Here is a 9,173-nt window from a genome sequence, read left to right on the forward strand (position 1 = left end):
ATAAAAAATATACATATATGTGATGCGCATAAGATAAAAAACAATACCAACCAGTCACTTTGAGAACAGGTTGCCAAATAGCTAAGTGTAGAGTGGCTTGTAACATTACTGTTATTATTATGCTTGATGAACAAAAGAATTAAATCCTTAAGAGGGTAGACACTCAGGTTAAGAATGAAGCATGCAGATATATTTATACTGGCTTATCCCAATCCTAAGAAAGACAACGGACTGTACACAGATCAGATGGCGCATAGAGGTTGAAAAACAATTTACTTCTTATCCCATAAACTTAGTGAAATGCAGACAATATGGTCGACTATAGAAAAAGAAGCATATACGATACTCTAAATAATTACATACCTCTAGAATATTTAATGTATATTAATATTAAACTCGTCTATTCAATAGAGTTGTGTCATATAAGAAGGTTAAAGGCTCATCAGTATCACACAAACATCTATGTTATTAATAATAAACTTGCTTATTCAGAATAGGAAAATACAGAGGTGGGCCTTGAAGGAGAAGGAAAATGTTTGTGTGGATCTCTTGTTATGCACAGTGGATTCCCCTGATAGAAATAGATGGTAGGAATTACTCAGTAGGTGCGATAAACTCAGATCATTTTGCTTCAATAGAGTTTGTGTCATATAAAAGGTAAAAGGCTCATCAGTATCGCACGAACATCCTACGTTATTATTGGGTTTTGATATTATTAGATAATACAAAAAACTTTCTTTACGGTTACTTCTTTACAAGTTTTCGGGGGTGCTGAAAACGAATATATGCTTTAACAGTGGCGCAGAGAAATAGTTTTCATGATATGAATTATAAATGTAACATAAAATGAGCATACACTTTATGGCAACCTAGTGAGTGAGGCTAAAAGCAAAGTTGTTTTTTTTAATTTCATCTTTCAATAAAACCCGAGGACATTAAAGAACAGAAAAAAGAGAAAAATCTTTATCCAGATACGTGTCATTCCTTATGTTTTTAGTGATGACCATTTCTGTATGTGCAAGCATATGTATATTTTTGCCGCAAAGTACTTTTCTGATTATTAAGCAGTGTAAGTCCTTATGTTATCAGTGGTGGCCAATTTTTACACTGTGTAATATTTGGAAAATGACTTGTTTGCGACAAAGTTTAATGGGATATTCGTTTACAGCATACAAAAATCTATAGAAATCGTCAGATTAAAGGTGATTGTTAAGGTCGAAAGTAAGTAACCAAACGGTTTTCAGGCAGCACCCCATCCAAAAAATTATCATCGTGTAGCCTGAAAGTGGGTGCTCATTTGGTGCTGGTGCACTTATTGATCCACGCTATTTTTTAAATAGTTTTTTCAAGTTTAATTAAAGTTTTATGATATCTACTTTTATTAAATTATAAGGTGAAAGTAAAGAATAGGTACAAAACACCCTCCTCTTTCCATTGAAAGAGTAGTTTTCTAAAAATAACATTATTATTTCAGCATGGATCAATAAGTGCACTAGTACCGCTCATTTTACATTAAATATATATAAAAAAAAGTGATTCCTACTTTTGGAAAAAATAATTTCCTCATATCATGAAATCTAATTTCTTGCGCCACATTTGAAGTATATATTCGTTTTCAACACACCCGAAAAACTATAAAAGTTTTCATTGTACAGATGTTTTTTTTTTACTTTACGTCAAATTCTAAACATTGATCGTTGTTTTTTATGTGTAAGTATTGAAAATAAAATAATAAATTAATGATAATAATCCACTTAAAAAATTGAAAAAGATGAAAACATTAAACAATGAAAAACATTTAAGATTTATAGTTTTGGGTTTTTTTTTTGTTTTTTGTTTTTTTTACAAAAAAAACAACATTAGTTAAAAAAATTTAAAAATTATAAAATTACTTTTTCCTTTGGTAAGCGATAACGAAGTATTTTGTTATGAAGTAATTTTGGTAATCTCCAAAAATACCGTTAGGCTTACAACATGGCCGCCAGAAGAGTCAACAAAAAACTGCGAAAAAAATATATAAAACTCGTAATTTCTGTTTTTAAAGTGGGTTGTCAATTTTCTTTATGAAATATACTTCCAAAATAAACTATTACAGTCGTTTAAAACATAATAGAAGTATTATTTTTTATTTTTTAAAACAATGTTTACAAAATGTCTACGAACGTGCGTAGAAATTCAATTTCATAAAGAAAATTGACATCCCACTTTAAAAACAGAAATTACGAGTTTTATATATTTTATTCGCAGTTTTTTGTTGACTCTTCTGGCGGCCATGTTGTAAGCCCTAACGGTATTTTTGGAGATTACCCATTTTCATTAGGATTATTCACTTAGTAAATGTAGTTATCTCCCTTACATTTTTAACTTATTTTGCAAATGCGCAAAAATCGATACTAAATTCATGTAGTAATACTTACGTTTTTGCTTTATAATCTGCGTTCGATTAACTTTATCTGCTTTTATAAAGGAAACGATTTTTCAAATGTGATTGACTTTACAAACTCAAGTTAATATTCAAGATGACGAACGGAAGAGCAAGTTCGCAGAAAACAAAATTGAAAAGGAAAAATAAAAAATAAATTATTTCGAAATAGAGCCGATCTATTTGGTGAATATCACGGATAAAATTAGTATTAATTAATTCATCATTTTAATATTTATATGATAGAGAACAGCTTACAAGTTTCATCTTTATTAATTCTCTAATTCGTTGCACGTACAATTTAATGGCGGAAACTGATAGTTTATAAAGCCGTATTTTCGTATTTTTATTTATTTATGTATTTATTTATTTTAGATTTCTGATTATTTTTTTATGCATTTGTTTGTTTGTTTCCTGATTATTTATCCATTTGTTTGTTTGTTTCCTGATTAATTTTGATTGTGTTTGAAAGATGAAAGCCTAAAATTAATCTGGTGCTTGAGCAGTTTACCAAACACATTTAGGAGCAAGTTCGCAGAAAACAAAATTGAAGAGAAAAAATAAAAAAGTAAATCATTTCGAAATAGAGCCGATCTATTTAGTGAATATATCGGATAAAATTAGTAATATTTTATTTAACATGTTAATATTTACATGAGAGAGAACAGTTTACAAGTTTCATCTTTATTAATTCTCTAATTAGTTGCATTTAATGGGGGAAATAGTTTTTAAAGCTGCCTTTTCGTATTTTTATTCATTTATTTATTTAAGAGTCCTGGTTATTTTTTTATTATTGTGTTTGAAAGATTAAAGCCTAAAGTTAATCTGGTGCTTGTGCAGTTTACCTGACACATTAAAAATGAAGATATTGAAAAAGAATTACGTGACTAAATTTAATATCTATACGGAAAAAATACACGTGAAAAATAAATTTATTCTGAAAAACTGACAAATTAAATTCAGGTAAATTTAGAATTTTAATAAATTCCATGTGAAAATCCATTGAAAGATAAATATTAGTTTTCTGGGAATATTTCAAAGATAATTAGTAAAGTCTTAAGATATTGAATTAAAAAATACACCTTGTTTGTACAAAAAAAAAGAATTAGCCCACCTCTCCGAGTTTAGTACAATCTAACAACGCATCCGTATTTATCTTAATTAATAATTTCCAAAAATAAATTAATCATTATTAAAAATAATACCATTTTTCCAGTAATTTTTCTTAGTGATTCTAGATTTAAATTATATATATATAATAAAAATTACAATTACATTTACCAAAATGATCCAAGATGGTAAAGTTAAAGTATATTATAAATATTAAAGAATTAATATTTATAAAATTATCTCAACCAGATGTAAAAGCTCGATAAAACCAAATAGGAAATAGAGCTTATAATATGAGCAAACAGTTAATAAAATATGTTAAAAAACACTTTGAACTGAGTTAAAAACACATTTAATCTGAAAAGGAAACACTAGATAAATGGATAGTCCTTAATCCGCGGAGTTTCGAAGAAATACTTTCCTTCTCATCAGAGGGTAGGAATTAGCAAAATGCGGGATCAGATTTTGCATGCAGAAATAAATCCGATCACCACTAAAATACTTGTAGAAAAGGCAGAGGGGTGCAACATTTCGTCGATGGGACAGAGGCTGAAGCTTAGATGCCAGTTCAGGGCATATCAGGTTTGCGACTCTCTTTTGAACCTTGTCAAGAAGCGAGAAACTAGTAGCAGATGCACCAGCCCAGATGTGACAGCAATACTCCATACATGGGCGAATGGTGACCTTATAGATGTACAGGATACTTTCGGGTGTTAGTAGTTGTCTAGCACGGTAAAGAGAGCCCACCTTTCTAGCAGCGGCCCTGGCAATGCCTTCAATGCAATTGTTCCAACTCATGTTTCCTGTGAACGTTAGGCCAAGGAGTTTGAAAGATGTACTCTCAGCTAAAGAGTCATTGGCCATTGCTATAGGTGGTAGAGAGAGTTTCTTGTAATTATTGAAGGAAACAAGTTTAGTCTTGGCAGCATTGAACGCGACCAACCACTTTTGTCCCCATTCCACCACAGATTGGAGGTCTTCCTCTAGTGTTTCTGCCATTTCTTTAGAAATGTGTTCATTCGTCTTCCTGTCGTGCCTGCTATAGAGTGTAGTGTCATCAGCATATATACCCATCTCAGAGGCAATTTTGTCGGGGAGGTCATTTATGAATATCAGGAACAATAGAGGTCCAAGAATAGAACCCTGGGGCACCCCCGCATTTATATCATATTGTTTAGATGTACGACCGTCGAGGAGAACCTGGATTTTTCTCTTATCTAAGAAGGATTTAATTATGTTAAGTATTCTACCAGTGATACCGTATGATCTAATTTTCCTGAGGAGACCTTCATGCCATACCCTGTCAAAAGCCTTAGATATATCTAGAGCTACCACTCTGCCCTCCCTCGCTTTGTCCAGTGAATGGTATATACATTCAGAGATTACAGTTAGGATGTCTGCTGTGAAACGGGCTTGTCTAAATCCATATTGTTTTTCAGTCAAAATTTAGCATCTGTAAGGTGATGGACTAGAGCATGGTTAATTAAGGTCACAAATATTTTGACAAAAAGTGGGAGGAGGCTAATGGGGCGATAATTTGATGGGTCAGTTTTTTCGCCAGAATTCTTGAATATTGGTACAACAGAAGCAGTTTTCCAACAGCCCGGAAAGCAAGCTTCATTAAGGCATTTGTTGTAGAGTTTGGAGAGAACTAGAGCTACTTCGGCTGAGCACTTTTTTAATAGCACAGCTGGGATAAGATCAGGTCCACATGCTTTTGAAGTGTCAAGGTTTTTTATGATAGCATGCACCTGAGCAGGGGTGGTTTTCAGATCGTCTAGCGTGGCGTCTGTCCGCATAGGAAAGTCAGGTAGGGAGTGGTTGGAAGGGTCCAGTGTGGAGTTTGAGGCAAACCAACTGGCAAGCATGTTAGCCTTGTCGGTTGCTGAGGAGACAACCTCGTGATTGTTGGTTAGTGGGGGAATTGTTGATTGCCCATTATTTACTACACTGATGCAGATTTTCCAGAAGTCTCGAGTTCCTAGTTTTTGTGCTTCGATAGCTGTGTCGTTCATTTTCTTACGCATACGCCTCCCCATTCAGCCTTTTATAACTTTTCGATTCTTATCTTTTCTCTTTGTGTTCTCAACAATGTTTTTTTTTTATTTGTTTCTGTCATTTTTTTTTTTTACCGTATCTACTCTCAATTTTATTTTGCTAAAATATGCGTGTGTTAATTAAAAGGATTAAAAATAGAAACAAATCGAACTTAGGGAGATAATAGCTTTCAGTTGTTTACCGTATCTACTCTCATTTAACTTAATATGAAAATTGATAATAAACTTTAAAATGTCAATTATTGAATGGATTTTATTATTTCCCTTTCTTTTAAAACTCAGTTTTATTTTTATGGATACATGTGTCCAGTGACACCGATATGATGACTAAAATCGCAAATTATTGTCTTTTTAAATTAAAAAATAATGCATGAATTTCTGCTTACTTTTTTATATAAATATATAAACATTGTAGATGTTAACAATTAAAAATAGTTTTAATATATCAGGAACATTAGGATAAGCAGTAGCAGTATTCATTCAATATTTTCACAAAAAATAATATTAAATATTTAATGTTGTTTTAATGATAAAAATTATTACAAATATTCGATTACATGGCTTAATGACCGTTTTTCTCTCAGAAAATATTCACATTCATTGCAAGTCACGTGTGACACTCTGTTCATAAAAATCAGTAATCTTAAACTTCATGCTATTCTCACGAGATCCTCATTTAGCTAAGCCTGCATAACGGACACTCGTTACAAGAAATAATTTACATTTTAACGATTTGAAATAATATTGATATTATTTTTATTTATTGTTACAAATTACGATGCTTTATTTATATAAAAAAAGAAAAAATAAAGTCTTGCATTTTTTTTATTTACTACTGAAAGTTATAACTTTAGTAAAGGTATTTTTTGTTTACACAAAATAATTAGTTCCACTAAGATTTAAATCAAACTAATTCGTTCATTATATTCCGCGATCATCATTTGATAAATACTGAAAATTTCATTAAAATTTGTTAATTTCCTGATTTTTGGTGATTTTTTAAGTAAATGGAGATGTCAAAATGTGGGTTTGTATTACTGTACACATAGATTCGAAAAAGTTGCCAAAAAACAAATATATAACAAATAAATGTTATCAAAGGCAATATAAGTTACTTTTCTACCAAACTGGATATATTTTTTGTGTTTTTATTCAATGTAACATGTTTATTCAGCTCGAAAAACATACAGTGTTTACCGATAGCAGTATCAGAATTTGGGGGACATTTTCAGGCGAGTCGCCATTTTGAATATACACCTATATTTCTATCGGATTTTAATAATAGTAAAACGTAATTTAAACCCGTAAATTTTATTTCAATAAAACGAGCAAAGACCAAATTTTAATATCATAAAAGCTTTAATAGAGAAATAAACAATTTTATTTATTTTTCCTTGGATTTCTTCACTTAACATTTCACGGAATGTCGAACAAGTAACACAGTTGAATCTTACGGTATATATTTTAAATGGCAAAATGTCACTCACCTGCTCTATGAGTAAGATATGCTTTCTTTTAATCTTCCTGTATGAGAATTTATTCATATTTATGTATTATAATCCATGTATTTTTAAATGGAAGGATTTTTCCAACACACATCGCGACCACGCGTGTCTTTAAAGCAACTTGTAACGACACCGGAAGTGAAAAATTATCTCTTACTTATGTACGGAGGCCTATAAGTGTAAAAAAAAAACACTAATTCAGAAACCTTAATAATCTCGATATTGGATTATATTCCTTCAAATTTTCCACTTTTAAAGGTTTTCGGAGGCGCTGAAAACGGAAATAACCATTTATATATACGGCAAACGAAACTAGTAGTTTCCAAGATAAAAAATTTTACAAATGGTCACAAAGTGGGGGGGTCACTTTTCTATGATGATGTGACGTCAAATGGGCACTCACTTTATGGACACATTGCAATGAACAGATTTGGCCGTAATTTTAAAGGAATTTTTGAGGGTGGCTTCATATTGACCCTATATGAATAAAGGGTGGAATTCTTCATATTTACCCTATATGATTAAACAAATATTTAATGTAATAATAACAATAATAACAAACCAAAACACGTCTTCTTTATAATATAAGTTTTTTATTCCGTTTTGTATAAAATAAACGAAGGTTTATGTATATATCAAAAATATAAACAGAACACTTTAGGATTGACATTTAATTAATTTAATTAATGTTTTTTACTCAAATAAAGTTTAAAAAGTCAAAATAAAATTTAAATACAACTTTCTCATCAGTTACAGAAAGTTAAAAAATACGGGTAGTAAAAAAAAAACAAAAAAACTCACCATTATTCCAATAAAATTCTTTAAAGACTAGTAAATACGTCTGCTCCGAAGAATGCTTAGTGTCTGGTAGGATCAGTAGCAGTCAGTTACGTTTTTGCCTGACTTAAGGGAGATAACTTGTCCTTTTTTTATTTTTGTGCCTTTACACTATCGTACATAAAAACTGAGAGTTTTCATTTTTTCATTAACACGAATTACGATATGACGCAGATATGCAATGGTATTTTTTTTTTTTAATATCTTAAAGAAATACCTGAATTTTTTTTTTTATTATACTATAAATCTGCATTATCCGATTTCGTCTTTTTTTTTATATCGAAAAAAGGAAACCAGGAATTAAATATAAAAATATAAACTGATCGACCATTAATTACTGGAACATTCTAAACAAAAATTAAGCTTCCACGTAAAAAAAAAAACAAACAAAAAAAAACACGTGGTTATCGAAAAAAGAAGGATTTAAATTTTGGACTTTACCGGTAAATTTACAGATAAGTGATATTTTTTGTTGTTTTAAATTTAAGTATTTTATTTATTCATGTTTTATCTTCAATTTGTGATATATAAAACGTGCCAAACAAAATTAATTATTAAAATTCTCATAGACATTCCAAAATGGGGGGGTGAATTTATAAAACAACGTTTGTCACGCACGCACTTTGTAAACAATGTTTTTTAAACAATGAAAAATAATATTTCTATTATTTTTTAAACAACTTAAATAGTTTATTTTGGAAGCATATTCTATAAAGAAAATAAATAACCCACTTTAGAAAGAGAAATTACGAGTTTTCTATATTTTAATCGCAGTTTTCTGCTAGGGGTGTCAAAAATTCCTCCAAAATTCTGATACTGCTAGTTTACCGATGTATTGGAAAATTCAAGATGGCGCCTGACTCTCTTTAACACGGTAAGTTTGGGAAACGGTGTTATAAATAAAAAAAAAAAACTAGACAAAATACTGTTAAAAATCCACCGAATATATGTCAACCTATGTCTCATTGTCTCGGTAACATATATTGAGCGAGTTTTTAACAGTATTTTGTCTAGTTTTTTATTTATAACAGTTTTTTTCCAAACTTACCGTGTTAAAGAGAGAGTCAGGCGCTATCTTGAATTTTCCAATACATCGGTAAACACTGTATGCTTTTCGAGCTGAATAAACATGTTATATTGAATAAAAACACGAAAAATATATCCAGTTTGGTAGAAAAGTAACTTATCTTGCCTTTGATAACATTTATTTGTTATATATTTGCTTTTTGACAACTTTTTCGA

The sequence above is a fragment of the Euprymna scolopes genome, chromosome 46, assembly GCF_053919585.1.
Source record: "Euprymna scolopes isolate OS-2025 chromosome 46, ASM5391958v1, whole genome shotgun sequence".
Classification (NCBI taxonomy): domain Eukaryota; kingdom Metazoa; phylum Mollusca; class Cephalopoda; order Sepiida; family Sepiolidae; genus Euprymna; species Euprymna scolopes.